The 14575-nt window shown below is 40.5% G+C and overlaps 1 pseudogene; it reads left to right on the forward strand.

The window, feature by feature from the left end:
• Positions 1-12760: 12760 nt before the first annotated feature.
• On the forward strand, positions 12761-13846 carry LOC100386841 (farnesyl pyrophosphate synthase pseudogene; annotated as a pseudogene).
• The last annotated feature ends 729 nt before the right edge of the window (positions 13847-14575 follow it).

A 14575-nucleotide genomic window follows, 5' to 3' on the forward strand; every position in this document is an offset into this window, starting at 1 on the left:
TACTCTGTCACCCATGCTGGAGTACAGTGTGGTGTGAATTTGGTTCACTGCAGCGTCAACCTCCCAGGCTCAAGCAATCCTCCCACCTCAGCCTCCTGAGTAGCTGAGACCTGAGGCATGCACCACCACACCTGGGTAATTTTTGTATTTTTAGTAGAGATGGGCATTTGCCATGTTGCCCAGGATAGTACCTTAATGTAAAGCAGAATCTGCTTCATAAACTGGCAGAGTTTTGATCTTCTGCCAAGTGGCTAAGATAGCCACAGAGATACAGTGGGAATATGAATGTTTGTATATTTTGCCATATATTTTTTATTCCAATATAAAATTGTTAGGGAATTTATTTGTATAAACTTATAAGAACCTGTGCTCGGGTACTTCTCTTTAACAGCACAATTCTTACTTCAATTAATCTTTATACACTGATAAGCAATGTACCTCGCCTGTGTTATGGCTATGTTGCTTTTGCTGGAAACTTGAAGAACCACACGTGTTTTCAGGAGAAGTGTGGGCTGGCTTACACTCTAACTTTCAGAAACCAGGTTAAGCCTTAGCTCTTTAGCAGTTCTAACCAGAATGACACAATAGCTGGAAGATTAAAATATAATTACATAGTAATCCAGAGCCTTCCGAAGACCCTTATTTAAAACACACACATACACACACGCGTGCACATAAAGAACGAAGATGTGCTAAGTATCTTAAAGTTTTTATGTGTCTTATATTTAAGTAGGCACATGCTTATTAAACTCTTTCTGTGTCATTAACTTTACAGATGCCATTTTCTTTTTTCTTTTTTTTTTTTTTTTTTTTTACAGATGGGGTCTTGCTTTGTTGCCCAGACTGGAGTGCAATGGTGTGATCACTGCTCACTGCAGCCTCAACCTTCTGGGCTCAAGCAACCTTCCCATCTCACCCTACCTAGCAGCGGGGACCCTAGGTGTGTGCTACCATGCCTGGGTAATTTTATTTTTTTTTAGAAATGGGGTCTTGCTATGTGGCCCAATCTGGTCTCAAACTCCTGGGCTCAAGCAATCCTCCCACCTCAGCCTCCAAAAGTGCTGGGATTATAGGTGTGAGTTATCATGCCCAGCCTCGTAGGTGTCATTTTCAGTGATGGCTAATGTGAATACAATATTGGATAATTCAGGAACGAATGCATATTGATGTAGAGGAAAGCAGTATGTGAAGCTGTGTCTGCATCTTGTACTCACTTGTCAAATTGAAAAATGTTAGCTACAGCATTATATCACAGACAAAAAGACAAAATTACAAAACAGTAGACAAAGAAGCTTTAATTAATCAAAGTGGATGATACTGGCGAACCAATTTATTTGAAAACAGGTAACCTGTATAAATTACCCTCCCTTCCTATATGAACCATGTCATTGGCTCACCAAATGATAGACAAAGGGAAATTTCTCTCTATAGAAAGATTGTAGGAAGTAAAGAAGGAATGATGGAATTAGAATATCAGCATTTCATAGCCCCTAATAAACTAATGGACCTAAATATCAGTCATTAATGTCTGCAAACCAGATATTAAGTGTCTCTTGATAGAAGCTCATAACAATACCTGTGAATTTGTCCTGCCCCAGAATTCTAAACTGAATCTGCTCAAGCCTCTACCAATTTATAGGAAGTCAAGTATTCTCACCTAAGGGCCGTAGCCCAGGTTTGATCATATAATTTGAGGACCTAGAGGTGGCCAAAGGGTTGTGGAAAAGCACATGTGTTCATTCTTCCAGCTTGATCCTTCTCAAAGATTCTCGACACGACTAAGAGGTTACCCATTCCCCAACTCCCCAGCCAAGAAAATGAAGCTCCACCTTAGATGCCTATAGGAATCACTTGAGAAACCTTTAAAATTACCAGTGTGTGGTTTCACCTTAGACCTAATGAAGCAGGACTTTTGGTGTGTGGCCCCGTACATTTCAAAAGCTGCCCAGGCAATTCCAATGGACAACCAGGGTAAAGAACATGTTTGGAGACACACAAAAAAAGCAGGAGAAAATGATCATCCTATATATTTGCATAGTAAGTTGAATTTTCAAAAACTCAACAACCTTTTCCATTGCTTCACTGACCCCCTGAAGCCCATCTATGAATCCAGGATAGGAATGGTTATGAGCATAAACAGCAAAGCTGAAATGAGAGGTCATTCAGAAGGGAAATAAGGTAGGATAGATCCAAGCACCAAGATGGAATCACTCAAGAGCAGGAGTGAGATCTGGCAACACCATGTAGTGAGGTCTGAAGCTGGTTGGCAGTCAGTGGAAGTCTAATAGGATGAGGATGAGGCGCAGGAAGGTGCAGGAGGCAAGGTGAGTCAGACTGCAGGGTGTCCCGTAGCAGAGACCAGGAACCTTGAGTCCCTTGAGTCAGAGGATTACCACAGAAAGAGGTCCAGCATGAGTTTCCTGGAAAGCAGGTTGACTGTGAAGGCTTCTTTGCAGAAGCAAAGGCATCAGTGGGCCATACATCAAGCTCTTTTGTTTCGTAAGAGACACTTGCTACAAAGAATTAGGTTCTCTCTCTCTCTCTCTCTCTCTTTTTTTTTTTTTTTTTTTTGAGACGGAGTTTCGCTCTCGTTACCGAGGCTGGAGTGCAATGGCATGATCTCGGCTCACCACAACCTCCGTCTCCTGGGTTCAGGCAATTCTCCTGCCTCAGCCTCCTGAGTAGCTGGGATTACAGGCACGTGCCACCATGCCCAGCTAATTGTTTGTATTTTTAGTAGAGATGTGATTTCACCATGTTGACCAGGGCGGTCTCGATCTCTTGACCTCATGACCCACCCGCCTCGGCCTCCCAAAGTGCTGGGATTACAGGCGTGAGCCACCACACCTGGCCCGGTTCTCTCTTACTCATGTAGACACTGGCGCTACGGAAATTTGCTTTCTGAGTTAAGGTCAAAGAAGGAGAAGGTAAGTCAGGAACTGAACATTTCCTGGGTACTTAATATATGCCAAATTCTTTCACTTATTTCTTTGGTGAATTTCTTGCACTAAACTGGGAACTGTCAGTCTGAGGGAAGGCACACACCCATGTTAAACAGACTTGGCTCACTTTGAATGTTCTAGTTTGTATAAACTTCCAAAATAGAGAGTTAACTGGGGCTCAAAGGGTATTTTTAAATGTACCTGGGATTTCATTTTGGTTTAGTTAGCATGAGGCAAATAGATGAGAAGACTATTGCCATTGACAAGAGAGCTTGTGGTGGGGTGCAGTGGCTCACACCCATAATCCCATCTCTTTGGGAGGCCAAGGTCAGATGATTATTTGAGCCTAGGAGTTTGAGATCAGCCTAGGCAACTAGTGAGATACCATCTCTATTTTTAAAAAAATAATAAAATAAATTAAAATTTAGCTGAATGTAGTGGTGCCTGCAGTTCCAGGTACTAAAAAGGCTGAGGCAGGAGGATAACTTGAGCCCAAGAATTCAAGACCACAGTGAAATATTATTGTCTTTAATATTATTTTAAAGACAGAATCTCCATCTCTTATTCCAGCCTTAGTGACAGAGGGAGACCCCGTCTTTAAAAAAAAAAAAAATTCACAGCTCCCAAGAATAGGAGGAAAGCCGCACAGGGAAGCACCAGAGTTGATCAGGAGACGAAAGGAGGAGGGAAAAGCTTACATTGTGTTTCCGTGCGAGGAATGGGTGAGGCTGGGTGAGCAGTTGAGCAGGTTGGGCATTGGATACTTTGAAGAATCTCAGCGGGCTCTAAACTACAGAGTGATCTCTGATTGGCCAGTACCTGGGCCTGGGGTGGCTAAGGACAAGGGGATAGTGTCCCAGGCTGCAGAAGCCTGTTATAAAGAGGTGGGTAGGGTACGTGCTAGGATTGGTTGGTTTGCATAACAAAGGCATGCTCTCACAGGCAAGTTGCTCGCTCTCTGTAGGAATTAGCTGCCCCTGGGAGGGGCAGTTTCTCCTCAGGTCTGCAAGGGCCCAAGATGACAAAACTTCATAAAATATAGAAAAAAAATTAAAACATGATTAATACAAAAAGCCTTATTTCCAACTTCTAAAATACTCTTTATATCAACCAACAAAGTAACTCATATAACTGGAAAGTATTGAATAAGCAAGACCATCTTCTGATTTAATCTAACGAATACTAGTAGGTAACATTTCACTAGTTTCTTCTATGTACAACCTCCCGTGCTAAGTACTTCAAATTCTTAATTGTATTTAAGACACATATTTGTATCTTGATTGTAATAGTAGTTACACAAATCTACACATGGGATAAAATGCCATAGAATTATGCAAAGCCCTACCCTTGCTCCCCTAAGGAAGAGTGAGTGCAAAAACTGGTGAAACGTGAGTAAGAACTGAGTCTAGTTAATTGTATTGTGCCAATCAGTTTCCTGGTTTGACAGTGAACTGCAGTTATGGAAGATGTCACCACTGGAGTCAGCTGGGTGGTGGATACCTGGGACCTCACTATACTATGCTTGCAACTTCTTGTGAATCGACAATTATTTCAAAATAAAAAGTTAAAAGAAAACTGTTTGAAGCCAATACTATTTTGCCCATGAGGAAACTGAGATGTGGAGAGAGGTCAAGTAACCTGCCTAAGGTCACTTAGCTAGTGACAGTGTGATTCCAACCCAGAGCCAATGCACTATCAACCTCCCTTCAACATAGATTATATTATTCAACATAATCTTTAAATAAAATAGTGACTCCTGTTAGTCATGGGACGTATCCAGGTTCCGATATAATCTGAAAAATACATCAATAAATTCAATTATACCATGGTGCTTGAGAGTTAAACTGCAGCATACGTAAAAGTTAGTATAGGAATTGTGACTGGTCTGTATCAAGAAACAATGAGCTGATGGCACTCCAGTTTGTAGGTTTCTTTCAGCAATGAATTGTAAAATGTCAACACTTTCTTTTTTACTATTGAAAATACCAGAAATCAGATTAATGGTTATATAAAGATTTTATTCATTTACCAAGAAAAATTTTAGATCTGAGTCATAAATAACAGACAACGCACTTATTTTGTACAATCTAATCCTCTCTAATGGACAAAAAAAATTGGCATCATATTTCCAGAATTCTAATTCCATTGTTAGTAGATGAATCATAGCACTTTCTATGACATACTTGTTAAAAAGCGTTTTCACTTCATTTAGTCTTAATTACAGTGGCGATACGCAGTGCTGAATCGATTGAGCACTCGTATCTGATCTCAAGGTCTATAAAATGTCAGAAACACATAGCAATCAGAGATCTAGTACTTTTTCTTTAACATATTATATGCCTATAGAATTTAATTCATAAATATAATCTCAGTTTATTATGCGCTTCGTATCACTTTCCAAATGTTCTAAATTATTTTAGAACCCCTTGGTTATTTCTTTTATTTGGTTTAGTGTGACATGGTCTTATAGGACTTTTGATAATTTGGTATCAGGCATAAATAATCCAGGAGGTCTGGGATACATTTCAGTGTGACTGTGCTCTGACTGAGTTAAAGGACAGGAAGAGACTGAGGTGTCCTCAGCACGTGGTTGCCATATTCCTCATTTCCTCACCCTAAACTGTCTTTACAGAGCAGGTTTTTCTGTAACAGGTAGGAAGATGGTGGCCCAGTGTGGATAAGGGCACACTGCAGCTTCACCCTAGCCTGCAGTGACAAAAACCAGCAGAGTTTGGTTTCATCAGCCAGTGACCATAGGTATAGCGCTTAGAATTGGTTTTAATTTATCTATGTAAAATGCTACACAGGTTAACTGACTATCATTTTCAAAGAGAAAAAAGGAAAGGAAGGCTAATCTGAACTCAATAATATTTTTAAACATTCTAATAAATGAACTATATTATAAGTTTACCTTCATTTTTGGTCTTATTCACTGTGATGATGGCAATTTCATAAGTGTTTCTGTACAATGGACCTGTAGTTTGAAAATATCGAGAAACTTCTATAGACAATGCATTCTACTCAAATACTAGGTTTCTTAGAATGTGCTTGGACATTTAAAAGTTTCTAATATAGTCTCAGATATATGTTACTTATTAAGATAATTAGATAGATTGATTAATAAGTACAGTTTTAAAAATTATATTCCACATAATTTTATTAAGGATCCTAAGTAACCAGGTACCAGGTAACTCTCCCACATCATGATGAAAATAAGGGTTGCTGTAACCACCTAGGATATTGTACATTCCTTTGATGAGTGGCCTCAAGCTAACAAGATAGTAGAAGCCAGGAAAAAAGACCTCAATTGGCTTTGTTAAGACAAATATTGGGAAATATTAGACTAATACATACTAATACATGTATGTATTAGTCCATTTTCACACTGCTGATAAAGAGATCCCAAGACTGAGAAGAAAAAGAGGTTTAATGGACTTACAGTTCCACATGGCTGGGGAGGCCTCACAATCATGGTGGAAAGTACAGAAGAGCAAGTCACATCTTATGGGGATGGTGGCAGGTGAAGAGAGAGAGCTTGGGCAGGGGAACTCTTTTTTTTTTTTTTTTTTTTTTTTTTTTTTTTTGAGACGGTCTCACTCTGTTGCCAGGCTGGAGTGCAGTGGCACAATCTCAACAACCTCCGTCTCCTGGGTTCAAGCGATTCTCCTGCCTCAGCCTCCCGATTAGCTGGGATTACAGGTATGCACCACCACACTCAGCTAATTTTTGTATTTTTAGTAGAGACGGGGTTTCATCATGTTGGCCAAGATGGTCTCGAGCTCTTGACTTCATGATCTGCCCACCTTGGCCTCCCAAAGTGCTGGGATTACAGGCATGAGCCACTGTGCCCAGACAGACAGAACTCCTCTATCTTTTTTCTTTTCTTTTCTTTTTTCTTTTTTTTTTTTTTTTTGAGAGGAAGTCTTACTCTGTCACCAGGCTGGAGTGCATGGTGCAATCTCAGCTCACTGCAACCTCCGCCTCCTGGGTTCAAGTGATTCTTCTGCCTCAGCCTGTAGCTGGGACTACAGGCACACTACCATGCCTGGCTAATTTTTGTATTTTTTAGTAGAGACAGGGTTTCACCATATTGGCCAAGCTGGTCTTGAACTCCTGACCTTGTGATCCACCCGCCTCAGCCTCCCAAAGTGCTGGGATTACAGGCGTGAGCCACTGCACCCGGCCCTGGAACTCCTCTTTTTAAAACCATCAGATCTCATGAGATTTATTCACTATTGTGAGAACAGCATGAGAAAGACCTGCCCCATGATTCAATTACCTACCACTGGGTTCTTCCCACAACACATGGAAATTGTGGGAGTTACAATTCAAGATGAGATTTGGGTGGGCACATGGCCAAACCACATGAATGTAAAAAAAGAAGATCCCATGAGTTGATACTATAGAAATCTGAAAGTTAACAATTCAATTGCCATTATTCACTCAAAAAATACTCAGCAAATATTTATCATCTGTCTAGTAGCTGCAGATCTTTGCTATGTCCTGAGAGAGATTCACATATGGGTAACAAATTCCCTACTGTCAAGGAGCTTAATTGTCATTATCATAGAGGCACACATCTAAACGATCAAAATTAACCCAAAGGCAAAAGGACACAGGAAAAGCACAAACAAGATGCTATGGGAAGAAGGAGGAAGAAGTCAATGACTCCTTACGAGATGTTGACAATCACAAAACAGAGGACCAGAATGAGAAGGTGACACAGTCACCAATAAGGAAGCATTTGGAGGCAGCCTTCAGTGCCACACCCAAACTAAGCTGAAGGTCTCTGATGCCAGAGCTAAGTCGTATCTTCTGCTTGTATCAACTACCAACTACATGCTGAGACTCTTGAACAGTTTTCAGTGTAAACAAACTGAAACAAGCAAAAGCTCATGCTCTTGATGCATCTTGATAACATGATGTCTGGTATTGTGTGTTCATCAGGCAGTATATGTACATGTTGCCATTTGATGGATGAAATATATTTCTCATTATTGGAACCAATAAACCCAGCAGAATTCCCAGTATATTGCAAGCAGCCAGGCAGGGCCAGTAGACAAGATGCAAAGATGTGTGGAGTACAATTTAGGAGAAGTAGAGCCGGGACACCCATTTTGGGGAAGCAGAAAATGGAACTTTTTCTTTCTGGGGACTCCATCTGGGCTGAGCTGTTTAGGCGTCCAATGGACTAAGAGATAGAGGCAGTGACAATGAGAGACTGACTAATACTATGTAGGAGGAATGGATCTCATCACCAAGTTACACCGCAGACATCCAACAATAGACCAGTTGTTACTTAGCAGCACACTCATTCTCTCCCCTGCTTATTGGTTTCACATAAACATTTTCTGCTCAATTTCAGACCCTCCTGCAAATTTTCCTCTGTCCTGGAGCTCAACCACATAGTTAAAAAGATAATGCAAATGGAATTAATAATTACCAAAATCATTAAAGTCCAAAGGATCTTGATTATGAATGTTCTTTTACAAATAAGCAGTCTACAGGGATTAGCAGATGAATGTATCAGAATCTTAAGAATATTATAAGAACTTCAAATAATTGCATCCTTGTCTCACCCCATGCTTACATTATTGTTTATATTACTTTCCTTAAGAGGCTCAAGAACGCTTTTTATAATTTTTCCAATGCTATTTTGCGGCAAGACATAAGAACAAAACTCATTTTCTGATGCATAATACTGAGTAGGATGTCAATTGTAGCAACTTATCAAAGGTTGAGTTTTCCAGTTCCAAGAGAGATGCAATGTTGCTAGCTTTGAAGATGTGAAATTAGATGTAATGAAGGTGTGAACAAAGGAGTAGCTAGGCATTGCGAGTGCAGCACCCCTCTGGGTTCATCCCACTTTTCAAGCCCTCACAATAAACCTGTCCATTCTGCTTAGCAAGCAGGCTGATCTCTTTCCCAGGCTGGTAAGAAAGTGTCATATTGCTATTCATCCGTAGTCAAGTATAACTCTTTTGCTACTGGAGATAGCTCATTCATTTCTATTACAGCTTACCTTGCCACTAAAATATGCACAGAAATACCTTTCTTTATGGTGGTGTTTTCTTGGGGAAGAAATAACCTTAATCATTGAACTCATTGATGAAATTACAGTGTAACTCTGTCAGGAAACAATCCAATTGTTTCAATGATTATTTTTCTAATGGCAAGAATTTGATTTTTAAATTTTTAACTTTGAAAATGTTCTAGCATTGAACTACTTATTTAGGGTGAATCATATGTGTGTATGCAGTTTTCTGGTTATTAAGAAGTACACAAAAAATGTAAAATGTGTTCTCTGTTCCTCCAATAGCCTGAAATCTAATTATGGAAGCAAGACATACAGACTTTAAACAATTAACAAAGCAGGAGAATAATGATCAAATGCAGACAATACCCTGAAAGAAGGGATGGAAGTAATGCGGAAGAAATAGGTCTTCAGCTGGACTTGAATGACAGAGAATATTTAAGTAAGTGAAAGGGAATGGGGAGGGCATTTCAGGCAGTAGGCCAGCCTGGGAACACATCTGGAGGCACTATTGGACCTGGCTTAGAGGTGGGAGGATTGTTTGGCAAATAGAAATACTGTGTATATACACATGTAGTGATTTACCCATATGTTAGTGTTCTCTTGTTGCTATAACTAATTACCACAAATATAATGGCCTAAAACAACACAAAGGTATTCTCTAACAGTTGTGTAAGTTAGAAGTCTAACATGAGTCTCACTAGACTAAAGGTGTTGATAGGGCTGTGTTCCTTTCTGAAGACTCTAGCAAACAATTTATTTCTTTCTCTTTTCCATTTCTTTGCTTGTGGCCTCTTCTTTCATCTTCAAAGCTAGCAACATTGCATCTCTCTGATCTTTCTTCCAGAGTCACACCTGCTCTCTCCACAACCCGGAGAGCTTCTCTGTTTTTAAGGACTCATGTGATTACCTGAGGCTTACCAGAGTAATTCTGAAGACTCTCCCCATCTTAGGGTTCTTAATTTTAAATCACATCTGAAACATTTCTTTTGCCATGTAAGGGATTTAAGATTCCAGGGAGTGGGATGTGGACTTTTTTTTTTTTTTTTGAGACAGTCTTGTTTTGTTGCCAGGCGCCAGGCTGGAGTGCAGTGGCACAATCTCCGCCTTCTGAGTTCGAGTAATTCTCCTGCCTTAGCCTCCCAAGTGGCTGGGACTGCAGGCACGCACCACCATGCCCAGCTAATTTTTGTATTTTTTAGTAGAGATGGGGTTTCACCATGTTGGCCAGGATAGTCTCGATCTCTTGACCTTGTGATCCGCCTACCTGCCTCCCAAAGTGCTGGGATTACAGGCTTGAGCCACCCCCAGGCGGGACTTTTTTTTTTTTTGAAGGGGGAACATTATTTTGCTTACTACCCCCATTTGTAAAATGCTTTTATAAGATATCGTGGAGAGAACTAGGAAGTTGATGAGAAAGGCAGATGATAAAAGGAAATCCCATCTACACTGGGTAGCCTTTGAGTGTAAACAAGAAAGAGATATGATATCAGTGCTTAAGATGATCGGTATGAAACTGATGATGGGTTGGATGAAGTGAAAGAGATAAACTACTCCAAGAAGAGAAATTAACAGGTTATTACTATAATTCTAAGTTTGGGTGTAAGAACCCAGGCTAAAGCCATAATGGGAAGAGAAAAATTTGGGAAGAAGATTTAAGAAGCTTGGGAACTGATTAACTTACAGGGGATGAAGAAAAGGGATGGACATTATACAAATTCTTTCTCTCCTCCCGGGTCAGGTAGGCAATGATCAGCAAACTGGTACTCTAGACCAGTAGAAAAGACATTGCTTAAAAGGATCTTGAAGGGAAACCTTTTGCAAAGACAAAAAACTTCTAAAAATCTCACATACTAGTATATTATGACATGAATAATGTGGTAGGATATAAGTCAGTTTTTGTACACAAAATGCATATACTTGAGAATAAGCAGCACAATAAAATAATACTTTTTCTGTGTAGCCAGTATAACTCCAAAAGCAACCTTTTATAAAAGTCAGTTGTGAAAGTTTGCATTTCCATGAAAGAAAGGTTAAAAAAGTTTCATTTTCCAGAAAGCTAAGACACTATTATAAGCTTCCTTAAGTGCTTCCAGTGAAAAAGAGAGAGAAAGGAGAGGTTAATACCTTTGGGAAATGAGGCTCTCTAATTGACCACTTTCAGTTAACTCGTACAGCAGTCTTCCTTTGTTGGAGCACAGGGTTCAGGAAACATCTGTGTGACCTCAAATACAGGGGTCTGCCCAAGACCCAGGCAGCCCTGTTCATCAGGAGCCTTGACTAGAGCCAACTGCCCTATCAAATTTGGCCTTACTGACCCGGGATTCGGGTTACTTTCATTTCATCTTCACCAACAGAAAAGCTAGAATTCAAACTAAAGATACAGTAGCCAAAAAAATGTTGCAAACAGAGCAGAAAAGGGCAAAGTTATGCCTGACAAGATGCTGATGCGTGTGTGTGTGCGTGCGCGCACACATATGTATGATGCATATACATGTATATGTGTATTTGTATCTATCTTTGTATATTTACATGTATATATGTATGTGTGTATATTTACATGGATGTGTGCATGTATCTTTGTACCATGTTTCTATTATAAAACACTGAAGGATACTTGATTAAATTAACAATACAATACTTTGAATTGCTGCTTTTCTTAAAAATCTATGACTACATTAGCATAAATTCAAAAGATTTGGGATTTTTTAAATATTATATGAATTTTGAAGTCATTATCCATTCAATAACTACTAATCACAGGCTTTATTAATTTGCTGTGGAACAACATAGGGAATATCATCTATTATGTTTATTTCTGGCAGGTAATATGAATGCCTCAGAAGACTTTTACAGATATTTAAGTCATCAACAATATAGATTGAAGCCAGGTGCAATGGCTAATGCCTGTAATCCTAGTACTTTGGGAGGCTGAGGAGGGAGGATGGCTTGAGCCCAGGGAGTTCCAGACTAGCCTGAGCAATGTAGTGAGACCCTGTCTCTACAAAAAATACAAAATATCTATATATATATACATAGGGAGATATTGAAAAAGCAAGTTGTAGAATATGTAGAGTGTGACTGTGTTTTTGTAAAATAAAAAAGCTCTACAAGTGAATGTGTGTGCATTTATCTCTAGAGATTGGGAACTAAACAGGCAGAGAGAGGATGGATTGGAGGATTTTCTTTATAATGGTTTGTACCATTGAACTTATAATACAGAGAGAGTATGTATACATATATGTGTTATTTTCCTAAATGATTTTTTAGTTAAAAAAAAGTGGTGGCTAGGCACGGGGCTCACGCCTATAATCCCAGCACTTTGAGAGGATGAGGTGGGTGGATCACTGAGGTCAGGAGTTCAAGACCAACCTGGCCGACATGTTGAAACCCCATCTCTACTAAAAGTACAAAAATTAGCAGGGCATGGTGGCAGGTGTCTGTAATCCAAGCTACTCAGGAGGCTAAGACAGGAGAATCGCTTAAACCCAGGAGGCAGAGGTGTCAGTGGGCCAAGATCCTGCCACTGAACTCTAGCCTGGGTGACAGAACAAGACTTCATCTCAAAAAATACTAATAAGAGTTGTATTGTAAAAATAATTTTGCAGTTGTTCAAAATAAACTTTTCTAGATATGCGTGATTAAGTAGTCAAGACCAAGAGAGTGAAGCTCTCTGTGTTATTGTCCAGTTAGGCTGACCACAAGAGTCAAGTCTTGTCTGCCTCCTCACACCTAGTGTTCTATAAATAGTAGGCAACCCACAATACAATACTTTAAATCGAACAGAGCCCTTTGCTCCTCCCTCAGAATGAATGGAGACCAGAAATCAGATGTTTATGCCCAAGAAAAGCAGGAATTCATTCAGCACTTCTCCCAGATTGTTAGGGTGCTGACTAAGGATGAGATGGGGCACCCAGAGACAGGAGATGCTATTGCCTGGCTCAAGGAGGTCCTGGAGTACAACACCATTGGAGGCAAGTATCACCGGGGTTTGACGGTGCTAGTAGCGTTCCGGGAGCTGGTGGAGCCAAGGAAACAGGATGCTGATAGTCTCCAGCGGGCCCTGACTGTGGGCTGGTGTGTGGAACTGCTGCAAGCTTTCTTCCTGATGACAGATGACATCATGGATTCATCCCTCACCTGCCGGGGACAGATCTGCTGGTATCAGAAGCCAGGTGTGGGTTTAGATGCCATCAATGATGCTATCCTTCTGGAAGCATGTGTCTACCGCCTGCTGAAGCTCTACTGCCTGGAGCAGCCCTATTACCTGAACCTGATCGAGCTCTTCCTGCAGAGTTCCTATCAGACTGAGATTGGGCAGACCCTGGACCTCATCACAGCCCCTCAGGACAATGTGGATCTCAGCAGATTCACTGAAAAGAGGTACAAATCCATTGTCAAGTACAAGATGGCTTTCTACTCTGTCTACCTTCCTGTAGCTGCAGCCATGTACATAGCAGGAATTGATGGCGAGAAGGAGCATGCCAATGCCAAGAAGATCCTGCTGAAGATGGGAGAGTTCTTTCAGATTAAGGATGATTACCTTGACCTCTTTGGGGACCTCAGTGTGACTGGCAAAGTTGGCACTGACATCCAGGACAACAAATGCAGCTGGCTGGTGGTCCAGTGTCTGCAACGGTCCACTCCGGAACAGCGCCAGATCCTGAAGGAAAATTACGGGCAGAAGGAGGCTGAGAAGGTGGCCAGAGTGAAGGCATTATATGAGGAGCCGGATCTGCCGGCCGCGTTCTCGAAGTATGAGGAAGACAGTTACAACCACATTATGGCTCTCATTGAACAGTATGCAGCGCCCCTGCCCCCAGCTATCTTTCTGGGGCTTGCTCGCAAAATCTACAAGCGGAAAAAGTGACCTAGAGACTGCAAGGGCGGAGAGAAGGCTCTCAATAAATAAATTATTGTGTAAAAAAAAATACTTTAAATCGCTGCTTTATCAGAATATGCTCTCCACAAGCATCAGAGTATGCTCCTCAGGTGGTATGGCTCAACAACAACATGAATCTCACCCCATAAATCTGATCTTTGAATTAACTATAAGTACTAATTACTAACTCAGCCCAAGAAATATATGAAAACTGATTGTTCACCATGAATAAAAATACTTAAAATGTGTGTAATTTCCAAGAAGTACTAGCCAAATCCAATAAATATGACTTGATTTGAAATTTGACAAAATTCCCAAGTGAAGATATACAAAGCTGTGACTGTTTGATGATAATATCTTTCTCCCAGTACCCAAAACTGTACCTTTAGACTGATTCAGTTCAGTTTAATGCAATAGGAATAAAAGCTCAGTTCCTTCTTATGATAATCTTTGAATCTGGCCCATCCTTTGTTCTTCTTGACCCCAGACTCCAACAGGTCAGGGAATTCTGCTGATAAGGTAGGTCCTTTTTCCTTGAAGCATTTATCCTGCCGTGCCTGGGTTACTCAACTGCCTTCTCACTCATTACCTTGTCTCCAGTGTCTTCCCCAACTCCCTCCACACTGTGATCAACTAAATCATTTTTTGTTTTGTTTTTGTGACAGAGACTTGCTCTGTCACCCAGACTGGAGTGCAATGGCATGATCTCAGTTCACT

Source organism: Callithrix jacchus, chromosome 2, assembly GCF_049354715.1.
Source record: "Callithrix jacchus isolate 240 chromosome 2, calJac240_pri, whole genome shotgun sequence".
Classification (NCBI taxonomy): Eukaryota; Metazoa; Chordata; class Mammalia; order Primates; family Cebidae; genus Callithrix; species Callithrix jacchus.